This window comes from Phalacrocorax carbo, chromosome 12 (genome assembly GCF_963921805.1).
Source record: "Phalacrocorax carbo chromosome 12, bPhaCar2.1, whole genome shotgun sequence".
NCBI lineage: Eukaryota > Metazoa > Chordata > Aves > Suliformes > Phalacrocoracidae > Phalacrocorax > Phalacrocorax carbo.
In genome coordinates, this window is record NC_087524.1 from 19,501,975 (window position 1) to 19,518,978 (window position 17,004).

The 17,004-nt window shown below is 44.9% G+C and overlaps 1 pseudogene; it reads right to left on the bottom strand.

Moving 5' to 3' along the window:
• Window positions 1-3,861: 3,861 nt before the first annotated feature.
• LOC104045861 (ankyrin repeat and SOCS box protein 3-like) lies at window positions 3,862-11,271 on the bottom strand (annotated as a pseudogene).
• Between the last annotated feature and the right edge of the window lie 5,733 nt (window positions 11,272-17,004).

Consider the following 17,004-nt stretch of genomic DNA (forward strand, 5'->3'; position numbering starts at 1 on the left):
TAACTCAAGAACAATAAAGCAATTAGAGTTTGGGCCTAAGCCTACAGCGCTTGGAAGGATGACAGGCCAGGCCTTTATGGGGACTAGCAACAAGGTTTGGTGGCTTTATCCATCAGTCTGAAAATGACTTACCCTCCCAAAGGCTCAGTAAAGTGAGTTTGGGGCTATGCACCCTTTGCTGCAGTTTGAGGTCTTTTCCATCACCAGGCAGATTTGTGCAGGTGGAGGTCAGAGATTACCCTACCATAGCTTCCCTGCGGAAGGTGGTTTTCACTTCAGCAAAAAGCAAATTTGCAGAAGGTCAGGTCAAGAGCAGTAGCTATCTGCACTCTCTCAGCACCTCCAGTCCTTTGGTTGGGGTAAAGCAAAGGATGATCGATGTGGTACAGCAAGCTCTGCCTTCAGGAGATGCATCTGTGCATCGAAGTCCATGCCTCGGCACAGCCACAGTGGGATGCTGCGTGTTCTGGACAATCTCATGCTCTAAGACAGGGATGGAGACCATGTATCTGACATTGATCTTTGTTTAATGTAATATATTAAGCAATTGAAACAGCAAGGACCTGGCATGCTCTTTGGCAGGCAGCCCATGCTCCTGGGAGTACCACTCCATTTGTTGTCTTCTGCTGTGCCCAGACACTGCCTCCCCTCTGGCAGCAGCTTTGGGGAGCAGGACCAAAAGCTGAGAGGGACTGCAAGGACAGGCAGGCAGCAGGGACCCTCCTCCTGAGCCCACCTCCCTGGACTGGTTTTCTCTGAGCAGGCTGGGGGCTGGAAGATCCTCTTTTTTTGTAGTAATACTGACTTTTCTGGTGAGCTTTTTCCCCTGGGGTAGCTCTGGCATGGGGTGCAGAGGGGGCACCAGGGAAGGCTGTATTCTGGCAAGCAGCTGCTTTTGCTGTCCAAGGCAAGGAACGCTAAGAGATAAGAGAGTGCACAAATCCAGATGAGATTTGGCTTTTACTAGTGGCTTTCTTACAACGTGTATCTGTGTATGTCTGGAATAGTTCTGAAGACACACGGTTCTCTGAGCACGGGGAGGTGAGACAGAGCAGGGGCTCCCATCTTCCCCATTCAGGACGGTCCCAGCAAACTTGAAGGATCCTGACCATAATGGCAGTGATGCTGTCCACCCAATTCACCCAGTTCTCTGCTGGCACTGGACACAGAGGTAGGCACCTCAGAAACCTGGAGATGGCAATGCAGTGATTACCATTAACTCCTTGTCTTGGTGCTGGCACTAAGGGGATCTGCCTTTTGCCAGCAAACACAGAGTATCCGCTGGGAAGTGGTGGCTGTGGTTTAGTCAGACCCTAAAGCTTCACCCATCCAGGCTGGAGACAGAAGTATTTGTCTCACCAGGGAGAGTCATTTCTGAGCAGCTTCTAATCTGGGAACCCCACCTTCATTAGGGAGAAGCCTAACAGATCCAAGCACCTAAGAGCATCCTGAAAAAGGAGCAGACCAGATGGCTGTCTGGGGCTCTGGCAGGTTGGGGACCGAATGCCTTCCCAAGTTCCTTTATGAGCAGAATTTTCTACTTGTTTATGTCAATTTTGCCATGTGTAATCTGTTTGGCCTGCCTGGAGGAGCAGCAGGGCACTAATTAATTAATGATCACAGGAATGACTCACTTTCCTTGTGCCCTCCTGTGACACCTTCTTTGTCACAGTAGGAAGCAGGAGCACAGATCCTGTTTCAGGCTGCTCTGGCCTGGCTCCTGGGTAAGGAGGCCAGCAAAATATGAATTTACAGTGACCATGCCGTGTTTGCCACTTTCCCAGTGTCACCACAGAAGAGCAGCGTGGGTGAGAGCTTGCTCCATGAATAGCCATTCTTCTCTCACTGTTCCTGAGGAAAGCTGGAAACCTTGAGATTTTAATAGCATAGGGATTAATGCTGCCTGCTTAAATGAAGAAGACAATAGCTCTGTAATTAGTGTGACTTCCTAAGCAAAAATGGGGAAGCTTGCTTGCCCTGCTACTCAGGAAAGAGCTCAGCCTGGTCTGAGGGCAGGCTGGGCAGTAAGGCTTGTACCACCACCACTGCTCCCCAAAATGCAAAGGCTTGTAGAAGCTCCACCACTTGTGCAAAGCCTGTTGCAGTCCATGTGCCAGTTTGGGGAATCTTTAAGGGTGGGAAGTCTTGCAGGGCGTTACGATTCTCTCCCCACCCACAAGCTGTGGTACAGTGAGAACACAGAGCTTACATCACATTTAGGACAAAATAAAATTCATCCAGTTCTGACCACCTGCTCCAGAACAGGAGAGGTGAGGTTGCCCCTGCAGGGATCCTGCTGGCTAATGCAGTGCGCAGTGAGTAGGGTGGGGAAGGGATGCTGGGTCGGGAGAAGCCAAGCCAGTAACATCTCTGTGGAGGGGTAAATTGTCTTTGTGGGCGGGCAACAAGCTATTTGTTGTGGGCAGATTCCCTTCCCTCTGAGATCATCTCAGCTGACAGTCATCAGACATGGCTGAATTCTCCATTACCCAAACAAGGCTTGGTCATATCCTCTTATGACAGCTTAGAGTCTGTTATTACTGTTTATTACCAGATTGACCCAGGACCGCGGGGCCCAGCCTTGCTGCTCTGCCTGCAGCGAGCAGAACCACGATGAATGCAGGATTCAGGAACCCTTGCTGCCATTAGAAATACTATAGGGGAAAAAAAAGCCTATGCACCCAACACCCAAAATCATCAATGGCTGTGCCAAAAAAAGAGCTTTTTTTATTTTTCTTTTTTTAACTGAAGGGGAAGATTTCCATGTAACTTAGCATTGAAAAACAGACTGAAGAGTGACTGACAGAGCCCCTCAGAGTTCCACTGTACATTTCTTTTTCATGCTACACTGTACAAACACAAGATTAAACACCACATGGCTTTCTTTAGGCCCTGGCCAGGCAAAGGTTAGCAAAGAATTCCATTCTTATAGACATCTTTATCAATCCAGCATGTATGAGTTTATAGCAAAGAAGAATGTGAGCACTGCAGAGAAACTGACGGCCAGTAAAAGAAAAAAAAACATAATGAACTCACTTATTTTCCCAAGGATATTGTTGAGAAACTTCAGATGAGCTAGACCAGATAACGCGATACAGACCTCAGCAAATGCGGTGAGGTGCAAGCTAAACTGGTTGTTTACTTTCCTCCTGCTTACATTTGTGATCTGTAGCTAGGAACGGAGATTCAGTTCCCTATTTGTTTAACGGGAGATGATAGACTACTTCAGGATGCAGAAGCCTATGTTCTGCCAATTCATAGTATAAACAGACAAAATATTTCCTGGGGTTGATTTGTAAAGAACAGCTGCTCTTTAAGATGCTGTAGGTATCACAGAATGAAGCGTCTACTAACAGTGTCTGATCAAATAGATTTCAACCTCTACATAAGCTATGTTCATTGAACAAGCTAATTTTACTCTGTAAGAGTTAAAGGTTTCCTTTCAAAAACCAGAAAATATTCACAGACTTAGAAAGATAGAACAGACTTTTTAAACAAGTAAATCGCAGCACTTCTAACAAACTTCTAGAGACAGTGTAAAAGTAGAGCGCAAAAAGAATCATTACTACAGTTATTTACAGTAGTGCTTCTCCGGTGTCTGCTAATTGCCATTACAAAATCTGCAGCCGCAGAGTTCGGTGACTGGCAGCACTGTCACCTAACACTGGTGTTACAGGTGTGCATCCTCAGCGCTGGAGTGAGTGTTAGAGGGACCTCCCCCCTCTCTCTGCCCCAGATAATCCTCCGCTTCTGGGATAGCATTAACGCGCAGCACATCTAACTGAAGAGGGTAGCTTGTCCTGGAGACAGGCTGGCAATGGCAATTCCTGGACAAACCAGTCCGATCGCAGGCATCACTCGTTAAAATGGACCGGATCTCGAGACAACAAAGAGGAGACGGGGAGGAATGGAGGCAAAATGGCTCCTGGGAGTCCAAGTGAACTTCTCTGTGTAGTCTGAAAGGTTTTGCTCTACAGCTGGAGGAAGTCTCTTCCAGTTTGTGAACTCCAGGATGAAAATAAGGGCATTCTTGCTCACAGAGAAAATCTGTTTTTGGAAGACCATACACACGGGTGATCTGCGGTCGAAGTCAAGGCACTCTTGAGCATCTGGACCGCAGCCGCCTTTAAGTAACATTTCCAAACATTCTTTACTGCTGCCATATACTGCTGAATACACAGGGCTCACTTTGCCTTCGCCTTTGTCACAAATCCAATCAGTAGCTGGTATTAGCAACGCTAATATCTCTTTCTGGCCCATTTTAGCTGCTGTGTAATCAGCAGGGGAGTGGCTCTGTCCTTGGCTTGAGAGCTTACATCTGCACCATGGGATACAGTCTTAAACTCGCCAGCTTTCCATACTGAGCAGCAGCAAAGGTGTAATTCCAAAGTCACCCCTTTTTTTGTCCATTCCTTGCTTGCCCCTTCCTCCAGGAGTATTTTCATTATCTCAGTGCATCCCTGAAAGGAAGCTTGGTGCAAAGAATTCCACCCAGACCAAGAATGAGATCCTTTAACATTTGCTCTGTTTTGGAGCAGAAACTTTACAAAGTCTGCATGTCCATTTTCAACAGCTGGGAACAGCGCAGTGTTTGCTTCAGTGGTAACTTCTTCGGGGTCAGTCCCACCTTCCAGAAGAACGCGAACACTTTCCAAGGACCTGTGGCATGCCAAAAGGTGCAGCGCACATGTCTCTTCAAACGTCTTTGAATTTATGTAGTCATCAGATGGAGCTGCGCGAACCAGCAGCCTCGGGCGTTCACGTGAAGCGTGAGCTGCTGCTTCATGGATTGGCACCCGCTCCCTGTATTATGGAACATCAATGCTGTAGCCCTGCTTAATTAGTTTCCTCAGCATTTTAACAATCTTTCCCTCAAACTAATTTGACCAGTACTTTTAAAAAAGCCCTCACAAAATGAATACTGAACAATTCGAGCAGATACTGCAGCTGCTGGGTGAGGAAGGCTTGAGTTATGAAAATGGGGAAATTGCTGCTCTACAGGAAGATGTGAGCTAAATACTTCCTCTGGTGTGGGAAGTGCTGTCACAGTGATGGAGAAGAACAGAGCACCCAAGGAAATGGGTACCACAAGGAAGAGTAATGAGTGGCTGGCAGATCTAAATAATTTTCCTGTGTAAGTGTTTGGTAGTAACTGTTAAGGACAATTACACAGGATCAGGACTCACCTTTTAAAAATGTTCTATGTAAGGAGAGGAAAAAAATGTGCCTGAACATCAAAATGTTTTACTTTAACATTCTTCTAGCATTTTTTTTCATCTCCTCTTAGTCATTTTTTTTGTGGCTGAATGCAGTTCAGTTTTTCATCCATACCAGGTAGCCTCCGTTGTCTTTTCAGTTGTAAAACTATATGGTGTTTTAGAGACCATTTATTTAAAAATAGCATTTAATGAAGGTGGTTGCATTACATGTAACCCCTGAGATAGCTGTCTGGAGTGCTGCATAAATTATAGCCTCTTCTACCAACCATTTAATGTAAGTAAGATGGGAAAAAATAGCATGCAGATGATGATGAAAGGCAAGAGCATTTATCAAAACTCAAGGTCTTCACACTAATGGTAAAAATTTTCTTGTCTCTGCTGGGGGTCACCTTGTAGAAAACCAGCTTGCATGTGTATCTCAAAACATCAGGACTAAATTAGGTCTTCATAATGTGACTGTAGTCTGAACTAGACTGTTTGTATTCCCCTGAGGGGTCAGCGTACCTAGGATGTAACTTGTTTAGCCTAGTTTAGATGCAGTGAAATGTACTGAGACATTTTCAAGTGTGGCGAGCTGCGTATGTTGCTTTCTTCTTGCATTTAGGAGACAGGACGTCTCAGAACAGCTGGTAGGTAAATGGTTGTCGGAGGGAGGGCTGCTACATGATAGGCAAACTACTTCCTTTTAGATGGGAAATACTGCTCGCTAGACAGTTTCCAAAATACAGATGTTGTGGTAAATGGCAGTTTGTTGAAACCAAACTGTTTTGCAGAAGCTAATGAGTTTCAGCACATTTTTGAGCTACGCTAATAAGTGCTCCAGTCAACTCCCAGCCAGTTTGCCAGGGGGACTGGGAGGTGGCTTGGACTGGATGGAGTCTTTCTCTGAGGGACCCCGCGTTGTGACGAGGCATCCCTATCACTTCAGAGTCCATCTCTGGACCAGCCACGCTGGGCTCCTGGGCTTGGACACTGGAGACCTTAGGAGATCACAGTGAGCTTTGGAGAGCAGGTCCCAGAGTTCCTGGAGAAATTACAAAAGCCCCAAATTCTGTGATCATTTCATTTTTTGTTTTAAATAACATTGATGTTTTTCTGGCAAGTTTTCAATATTTTTTCTCTTGTAGAATTAAGTATTTTAGAACTTTAAAAACTCAAGCTGAAAAGAAATAATAATGGCCTTTAACCAGTTCCAGTTATAAACTTGTACAATAAATATAAATTAAATAATGATTTTTATCATGTCCCCTCCAGTATTGGCCTGGAAGGAAAAAAAAAAGCCAAAGCTTTTCTTGGTGTTCTAGGTTAGTGGCTTGTGTTTCTAACCTAGAATCTCTTTTATTTCATGTAGCCTCAGCCAACTTGGGGTTTCATGATCTCTAGTCACATTATCTCTCACTGAAAAACAACAAAACCAAACTTCATATAGGCTTGCAACACTGAAAAGAGGCTGAGTGTACATGTTTTGGAGACAACTAGTGCAAACTTAGACTAAATAGTAGAAAAAAAAAATATCAGTGTCACTCAGACCCAGGACACAGGGCCCAGAGAAGCTGTAGGATCTCCATCCTTGGAGGGATTCAGACTCAACTATACAAGGCCCTGAGCAACATGATCTGACTTTCAAGCTGGAGCTAACTTTAAAGTTATCTCTGCTTTGAGCAGGGGGTGAAGCAGAAAACCTCTGGAGGTCCCTTTCTACGAAATCATTTTATGATTCCATTACATTATCTGCTACATATTTAACACCAGAGCTGTGTAAAACTGTAGATGATGCCTACAAGTACAAAGAAATTATTGTAGCCAGAGTGATGCACAGTCACCTCTGGGAGGGACTACTGTAGCCAGGCAGTCCAAATGCAATGACTGATGGTACTGGAAGAAAAGGAATACGTAGGTATTCTGCTGTATGAGAAAATTAGCTAAACAGAGCATATCTACCCAAAAAGTAACCCAGAACATAGACTTATTTTTCCTGGAATGTTCTAGGAAGACTGTGATTACTACGAGATGTAAGGACCTCAGCCTGAGCAACCTCCTGGTGACAGCAAATCTACTCATTCCTCTGTACTAAGCTGGGATTTTGGTCCAGCACTGGCATCAAAAGAAATATCTTCGGCATTGTAGAACTGGCAGTCAAAAACATTGGGAAAAAAATTAACCTATTTGTAATTCTCAAAAACATTTGAAATATATTTTTAAATGAAGAGTTTTAGGAACAAATATTTGTGGTTCTTTTTTTGTCTTGACTTCCAGTTTCTGAACCTTCAGATTGCACTGAGGTTATATTTAGTCCATATTTTATGCTTTTCTTCACTGCCTTGAGGATTAGAAGTCTACTTTGAAAATAAAATCTCAGAGTCTAACTTAATCACTTGACTCTAGAGGCAGAAGGTCTAGGACAGAAAGCAAATATTCCAAGAAAAAAATTAAAATAATGAGAGTTGACAGAACTGTGATTTAACAGTATTTAACTGAGAAGATCTAACAGGACCATATGGTGAGGCAGTCAACAGCTCTAAAGGGAAGTCGAAGTCCAATTCCAAGAGACTTTTCTCAAGGGGTTATCAAACTTAAATAAGATGAAGCTATTTTGATTCTGAGCAATACACCAGCGAGACCTTATTTGGAATATTCTCTGATCTGAGAGGAAGACAGCCAAGAAATTAGTACGGTTCAGCTTCGGAGATATGTGCTTTCAGGGAAGACCAGCTCCACTTGATCTCTTCGCTGAGTGCCTTAGAACGACGTGAAACCTCTTGAAGACTAAGCTATCTGGGCAAGAAGTATACTTGGACTAAGAGAGTGGGAAATTCAAAGGCAGGATGGCAAGATAAAAGAAACAGCACTGAAGTGAAATGGCAGAACTTCTGTTTCTTCTGCAGAATGGTAGGAAAGCACTAATCTGAACAGATTTTAGCTCCATTGGAGAAACATGCTTCCTAGTTTGATGCAAGTAATCAGCCCCGTTCATCTGAACAGTGCCTTCTGCTTCTGTCTTGTGTACCCTGGAGTCTATCTACATCAGTTGCGTAATAACTATTACTAATATACTCAGTGTAATGCGATTTTTCTATACTGATCAAGTATGGCTTGCGGGCAAAGGTCCAAACCTGAACTTTCTCCCTGGGCCTTGGGTGTTTGCCCAGGCCTCTTGACTGTAGCAGTTGACTTGACAGACACATGTGTGGCGGGATTTCTTGAGGAAAGTGGGCTCCATGAAAGCTCTGGCATTGCAAGAGGAGCAGTGCGGTGTCCAGGAAGAGAAGCACGTGAATCCCCCTGCTCAAGGATATCGACGTTTGTAAAGGCTCAATCTCCAGCGGAGGAACGTGACCTTCGTGAGACTGAGCAGCTTCACCAACTCCCAATTATTTCAGCGGGAGCTCAACATTTTGCATGATTTTGTAAAACTGGCTTTATTGATTAAGCTGAATTGCATTGGGCTAACGTAAGTCAGTGGCTCACTCTCTCTGCTTTTGTTTTTCTTGGTCAGTAATGAGGTGTGCAGACAAATGATTATACAGGGATCTGCCTGGCTTATGACATCAATCGCTGAGACAGGAGTTTACCCCTCAGTTAAATATACTTCTGAATTCTCTAACACTCAGTCCTTACTCTGACCTCTACAGAAGGTCTAACTTGCTGTAATATTTAAGCAATTTCAGCTGTACACAATCCCAATATATACTCTAAATGGTCCTTTTGTGTTAAAGCCCTGTAAATTTAAACCTGTCGCTGGACATGGGCAGTTCCAGAGCTGTCTGTCATATGGAATCGGAGGCTGTTGAAGCTTAAACTTTTTTTCAAAGAGCTTAGGCGAGACAAACTCACATGCAGTTGAGACATGTGGTTGGAACACTGAAGCAACACATTCCCGAATCACAAAATCTGTATTTCGCATGGTGGCAAGGATTATATGGGAGACAACAAACCTATTTTTTATATGAAAGCAGAAATGTGTGCTACAAAAAGCCTATTTATAATACTGCTTACCTACTAGATAGACACGTAAGAGCTATCAGTGGGAGAGAGTACTGACAACAAGCTAATGAGCTCCTGCTGCTCGATAAATGTCTTAGCTTAGCTTCAGCATTTCTTTGTGCAATGGGAGGGAGACAGTGATCCTAGACAGTGTTCAAGTGCAATTATTTTATTCTGTTTCTCCCCCTCATTTTAGCATAACATACAAAAAGGGAAGGCCGCTTCTGTGATGCCTGATACAATTAAACAATGTTTAATTACTAAATTATTTTCTTTTAAAGTTAGGAATAAAAGCAGTCAAAGAACTGTCCTTCCAGGAAAGTAACCTGGTTTGAAAATTATTTATTCTTCTGCTTCTCTGTTTATTTTCCTCTTGTTGTATCTGTAAATAAAGCATAGCATTATGAGGTATCCTGCTAAATAGCTTTCTGTAAGATTAAAAGTAAGAATAAGATTGAAAGCTATTTTTTATCCAGTTGTTGAAGCTGCCTATTTGTGAAGGGAAATGGTGGGAGAAGGTATAGATTTTTTGCAGACCGTATCTCTAAAATAAGGCAAAGGTATTAAAGTAATAAGAATTTATGGCTCAGGCTAGGCCTGAATTAAAATAAAAATCTATTCTCCTCCAAAATTCAGGACTTCCCAGAAAATCATTCCACAGTTTACTTCCAGACTCGTGTGTTCCTTACTTTCATCAGTTACCATCCTTATAAGGTCTCCACTAATAGCATTAAACTGTCCCTGGTGTCACCGATATTCTTTCCCTACCTTGCTAAACCAGTAGTGTGGCGACTGGCAGCGTTCCATTAGCTATGCTCCCGTGAAGTCTCACTCTTACCTGTTTCGTTTGCTGGTTTTTATTCAAACTGTGTGTGTTTAATCCTAGATTTGCTCATAAAAAGGGTAAGTCTCAATGAATGGGTAAGGGGAAGGCTTCTGAGACATGCAATGAACATATCCAGAACCCTTAAGCAGTCTATCAGAGGATTACGTCAACTCAAAGATAGATTTTGCTCCCTCTGGCTCATCAAATAATCTGATTAGCTGGCACTGATTATGCTCGGCATGATGTACTACTGTGTTCTGTAAAGTGAACACAGAACACCCCTTCTCTGTTGCCTTGTACGCTCCTGGATAGCCTTCTTTTACAATAAATTCCCTTTTCGCTTTTGCTGACCACTAATGGCTGCTAACCTTGGCTCAGCTTTGGGGCATATTTATGCCACCTGATAACACCACCTTGCTACGTAGGAAAAGTGGTGTGCTCACCTAAAGCAGAAAAATGCATGAGTTCTTGCCTCTCAGCTTCACAGCCAAACCTACAGCCTCCAAGTTTAGCATCTCTGGCTTTTATATGATGTCTGGGGAAGGGTGATGCCACTGGTGGGACTCACTAACGCCAGTACTCAGAGGAGGGAGCTGCCTAACCTAGGCACCAACACCAGTGGTTGTATAATGCGGTATTTTTATCTAGCCTGTTAGCAGCATCGGAGGAGTCACTGTTACGCTTACCCCACAATTCTGTCAACACTTCTTTTCTCTGCTGGCAGGAGCATTTTGGAGAGGTCCCAGTGCTTGGTAGTAGTTAAATCTGTCATTGTTGAGAATAAGAGAGATGCTGGCCATTGCACAGGAGAATCCAGCCTCTTTTGGCCTGACATTTCTATACAGCAATTAGTTTATGGATTTTAGTCCATTTTGCTCATGGATTTTTGTCTCAAGTCCTCACAGAGGTCTTACATGCTCCTAAAGGGACTCAGGCTGCTGCTTCCTTTTATAGTTGCATTGTTACGTGTCATTGTCCTCCCTCTTTAAGGGGGCGTTCAAAGAGTTTTTTTGCATTTTCCTGTTTTCTTTTCCCTTTGCTTTTAATACTCCATTTCACATTTTCCTTAATTATTTCCCTCTTTTTCTCCTCTTCTCTTTGTCCTCCCCCCTGCATTCTTTTGCTGTGACAAACCTGCTGATGCATGCTTAGAGCAGCGGCAGCAGCCACGCTGTGCTCACCATCTGGGACGGGCAGATCCTGCAGCCTCCTGGAGTCTCCAGATCCATACTGAATGCACATGCTGGACTACAGCCACCCCATCGCCTCCCAGTTTCCCATTTTTCTCCATGCGTGTTGCTTTTCTGTTGGCCATCCAGCACAGGCTCCTTCACCTACTGAGCATCTGCCCAACTAGGGAACATTTCTAAGATTCCTGATCATGTGGCTCAAACCCTTCAGCTGGAAAGGCCTATCCCAATGGATTTACTCCTTCACCCCCCCTCCTGAGCTCCCTGCGGAACCAGAGAGAAAGCAAGAAAAACATGGTGCACAGAGAAGCTTTCAATACAAGTGCTCTCCACTTTCAACCTTTTTTCTTTTTGCTATTGAAATACATTTCAAAGTGATGGAGGAGATAACAACTCAGCACACACTTTTGTCATATTGCTGCACAGTTTTTCCTAGCTATACTAGTTTATTCTCTATCTTTCCTAGCTATTCTGTCCCTAAAATAATCACATGCGCCTCCCACCTCTGCTGGGCATAGATCACCTGGAGAGGTGTGAGGTGCCTATTGCTGGCCCCATGGAGAACCATGGTGCTTCTGCAGTAGGGCAGCCCCGAGGCTGAGGAAGAGGAGGAACACATGGGCGAGTGTTTGCTGTGCGATGTGAGCTGCTCCTGCCTCTGACTGCCCTCTGGGAGAAGGGGTACAGACAGCGAGGCAGAAAGGACCACTTTCCTCTTCGGTTCCTCTTTCCCTGCCCCATGTGGTGACATGTTTTGTGGCTGAGGGTATGGGATAAACCCTCACTTTTCTTGTAGTAAAAAAGACCAAAGGGAGAAGGGCTTGATCCACATGCATGGCATCCCTTCTTAGCGCAAAGCCCCTGGGGAAGACAGAACAAAACCTGTGACTCTGAAAATATTTTATCAAGTATGGGGTGTGTTGGGTTTTTTTTGAGAAATGGCTAAAAACTGAGCCATCAGAATGGGTAGAATTAAGAAAGCCATTTCCCACTGGATGCAGCCATGAAGCCAGACTAGGGCTTATGTGAGGGTGGTAGCTCTCCTATCATGACAGGGAGCAGGGGGTAATCACAGGGAAGGACCCTGCGTCCCTTCCCTGCTCAGAGGTCAGCTGCAAATATTTGAAGCTTGTTTACAGGTCTCAGGGAGGCAGCCAGCAACAACATGCAGCAGCATTATGCCTTCTCTGACTTCATCCTCGTCTGGATAAGGGGATAGTGATCTAGCTATAGTTGAATATTTTTATGTTTCAAACTGAAATGGGAAAAAGAGCCACAAGTATGAGATTTACTGGGTGTGAAGGCTGAGGCTGACTCAGAGAGAGGATGGAAAAATGGTAACAGATCAGTCAATCATTTAAAATATCCTGTTCTCAAGAGCTTCAAAAACTGTGCTTCCTTTGGATTTTTGTGCATTTTTATTCCTCACCCTTTAACTAAGTGTTTCAGTTCAGTTTGCAAGTCTTCCTTGATCACAAAAAGCCTGAAAACACTGAATAAAGCAAAGGCAGGCGCAGGATTTCAGGAGCTGCTGTGAGCAGGGAGTTCTGCATATTCAAAGTTCAGCTAGTGAGAAATAACTGCCTGGTGAGCACGTACGTCTCCACTCCTGGATAAGCCGAGGATGAATTGCCTAACGGGAGCCAGCGCTCTGCCTGAGAGCGAGTAGTTACCAGGGTAAAGAGAATTACATAAGAGCGAGATCTGCACTTATACATCGCTAACTAGATGTAATCTTTGCACTCAGGCTGAGGCAATTCTGCTGCGCCACAAAAACAGTCCATGCCAGCGTAAAATAATTCGGTGTTTGTCTTTTTTTGCTTACCTGAAGCATAATTTTGCTTCATCGAGTCCCCCAGCTATTGTACGCAACATCTAGAAATACGCTACTGCGAAATGTTTCGACTTTTTCTTTCTAATTATAGCTTTTGGTATCATTTGCTTGGTTATAAGCAGGGTGAATCAGAACAGAAACGTCAGGGAGGATTGAGGGGAGAAACCTTGTACTAACAGTAAGCATCAGGACAGAAGAAATAGGGCGTCTTGCAAGGCAGCGTGGTGCAAAGTGCTCTTGTTTAATAGGAGAGAGCGGCAATTTGCAATTCTGGGTTATTCTGAAAAAAAATCCTAAATTTATAAATTCTTTACAGAAAAGGAAGGGAACTTCCCAGCCATCTGCCTCGCTGGCTGCCAGCAAGGCTCGCACCTCAGAGGCACAAAGGACTCCTGCTTCAGGCAGCCTGTGCTACCGGCTGCTGCACAAGCGCTGGCAGCGCGGCCCCGGCCGACGAGGGGGAGGAACCAGGTGGGTTTCTGAGCTGGCTTCCACCAATATTTCTGCTAAATTGCACGACTCGCGCGCGCCGTTCGGATTTCATCAAATCTGTGAGTTCTGACAAGGAAATTTACTCTCAGTTCTTTCCTGAGCAGCTCTTGTTCTAGAGGAACTGGAAGGGAAGAAAGGAGATCGGAGAGGCTGAGGAAGGCTGAGGAAGGTGGGGAGAAAACAGCGGGCGTTGGAGGAACAGGGGTTTACCATGTTTGAGAAGTGGGGAAGAAACCAAAGCTGGAAGACATATGTGTGCAAACTATATTTTTAGATGTGAATGGAGGTGGAGTTTTGCTATGGGTTTATTCCGAGTTAGAGAGGGCAGTTGCACACCCAGTTAGTGAAGGCACATAACCTCCAAGGCATGAGTGAATTCACTCTGCAAAGCAAAGCTCCCAAAATAACATCTTAAGTTGTCAAATGAGTACGACTATTCCAGATTCCTTTCTAGGGAGCTAAAATTTGTCCTTAAACTGGTGGAAAAAGATGAAAATTTGGGGTGGAATATAGGAAATTAGTACTTCCATACAACTTATGCTACCTTTAGCAAAAATAGAATTATCTTTCTGACATTTAAAAAAGAAAAAGATGATGAAACACCAAATCTATTGAGAACTGGGTTATCAAGTCATGTAGATTTTGATTTCTCTCCAAATTAGAAGTCTGAAAGCTATTATTGGATAAAATATACGTGTAAATATCAACGTTCTAAACCGCTGAAAGGTCATTCCTGTTGTATTTTATTGTTTAAGTCCAGAACAAATGGCAAACTCCTGCAAGGTAAACCTGGCGGGAGATGCCAGCAGTGTTTTGAGATAAAGGCAAAGACGTGGCTTTAGGAATAATATCGCCAACATTAAAAACATCCTGTAATTTGGAGAGACAGCCAGGGTTCGCCTTTGAGAGTAACAGCTCTAGTAACAATTTTAAAATTTGATTTTGCCACGTGTTTGCCTTCATGGACCCTACAGGCACCTGTTTCATCCCTTGAATGATTCTGTTCTGCAGAGCAGCTATGCAGATACAAAAATTGCTTGTCTCTAGAATTATTACCTTTTTCTTTAGTTGGCCATTATTTTTTCTTACCTATGCAAGAAAACTCTCTGAAGAGACACGAGTCTGGCTTCATTAAAGCCCTTTTCTGTGTTGTAGAAGTACGTTAATGCTCCTAATGCGCTGCAGTGCACTGTGTTTTGTTTAACATGTTTCCGTGATCACCAAATGGTTTCCTGACAGGTTTAAGAAATATTCTGGAAGAATCTGAAGTGATGTTTCCCCCAAAATTATATATTAATTTTATTTTCATACTTTTTAATGCAGTCTAATCTATAAAAATTATTTATTATGCAAGTGTGCTGGGGGGCGGCTGAGGGAGCCGGGGGGGTTTAGCCTGGAGAAGAGGAGGCTGAGGGGAGACCTTATCACTCTCTGCAACCCCCTGAGAAGGGCTGGTGTGAGGTGGGGGTTGGTCTCTTCTCCCAGGTCACTAGCGATAGAATGAGAGGAAACAGCTTCAAGTTGCACCAGGGGAGGTTTAATTGGGTATTAGGTAAAATATCTTCATTGCAAGAGTGGTCAGGCCCTGGCACAGGCTGCCCAGAGAGGTGGGGGAGTCGCCATCCCTGGAGGTATTAAAAGATGTGTAGACGTGGCACTTCAGGGCATAGTTTAGGAGGCCTGTGGGTGTTGGGTTGACAGTTGGACTTGATGATCCTAGAGGTTTTTTCCAACCTTAATGAATCTATGATTCTGTTCTATGATTTTATGATTTCTGGAAACTTCCCATTATTGTACAGTTATGGCAGCATTCAGATTTATCCCACCACTTGTTGTTCACTTACATGACAGCTCTTCCATCATCTTGCCTAGATGCCATGAGCAAGGGATTAATTTTCTGAATTATTTCCAAGCATGGAGATGGCACGATTCCTTAAGATAAGGAATATTTCTTTTACATGACTTACCCAAGTTCATCTGGATCTTCTATGTGGGCATGTGAAAGAAAATACAGTTGTCCCCATCTTTCCTATAGCTAAAGATACGCAATTGGTGGTAAGTTTCCCAAAATGCAGACCAGGGCTGAACTTGTTCAGTGGAGTAAGAAATTTGGTAAATAACCTGTCTGGGAGAGACAGACCACATTACCCCCCCCAGCAGTTTTTTATGTTTATAGGGAACTAATTTAATTGCAAATGGAGACAAATTTCTATTTCAGTCTCCACAAGCAATTACATTTCACTTGTCCTGACTCCAGTTTTAATTGTTTGTCAGTTGGACAAAGGGATTTTCTCTAGCGCAAGGCATCGCTGCTCTGCTTGAACATCTCGGGTACTTTTCTTTTGTGTTGATGGAGCGAGGAGGGATGGATCCAGCTGGACAGAAGAGACTAATTTCCCAATGCAACCCCTTGCCCAAGGCATTAGCCAACAGAGCCTGCTCCACCACCTTGGCTGGGAACAGGGCGCAAAACCATAGCAATAAAAAGTGCTAGAACATCTGAGAAAGCCTGGAATAGAAAGTAGGAACAAAAAAGTGAGGTATCAAATGATGCAAGATCCACATGGGAAGAGCGAGGATGTGGAGAAATGCACTTTTTCTGTCAGGAAGCCTACACGAGCAGCTCAAGGAAGGTGCAGATGCAACCGCTGAGCAGAAAGCAAAGGAGATGATTGCACAGCCAGCACGAGGACTGAACCCAAGGGCTACTGGAGCACTTGCTACTGGCTTTTTCCCCCTGGAAGAGGAATGGGCTTTGCACCACGACTGCTGTTTGGCCGAAGAGTCCTTCGGGCGGGGGCAAACACCCAACGGCCACACTGTGGACTTGGCATGCTGTGTTGGGAACGGCCAGTATTGACACGTGGAGGAAACCGTGGTAGTTTATTTCTTAGCAGTGCTCAGGGAACTGTTTTCCAGTGGAAGAACTGAAAGAATTAACAGGAAGGCAGCAAAGGCAGGGGTCTGCAAAGGCTGGGTGGGAGACCCTCCATCGAGATCTTTATGTATCGTAGGGAGATGTTTCTGTCGGGACACTGGGCGAATGGGGTGCCGCAGAGCGGTGGTTCCGACGGCTGCTCTGCCCGGTGCCGTCGGGCGGGCGTTGCCTGAGGGATTATTTCCGTAGGAGCACTGATGCCGCCGTACCCCAGCGCCCGGCGCAGCGTAGGCCCGACTCCGCTCCCGACGCCGCCCGGGCGTTTCTCTGAGGCGGGCCCCGAGTGCAGGTTGGCCTCGCGGCGGGCCGCGGCCGCGGGGGTGCGTGGGGAGGGCGGCAGGGGGTCCCGGGGGTGCGGGGGGGATCCGGGTCCCCTGGTGCGCTGCGGGGAGGGGCGAACCCAGCGGCAGGCATGACATCACCCGTTCTCCCCAAAGAGACGCGCGCCGATTGGCGGAAGGGAAGGGGCAGGCTCCGCCAATGGGCGCCGGGCAGGGCGGCAGGCTGGGCTGACGTGCGGG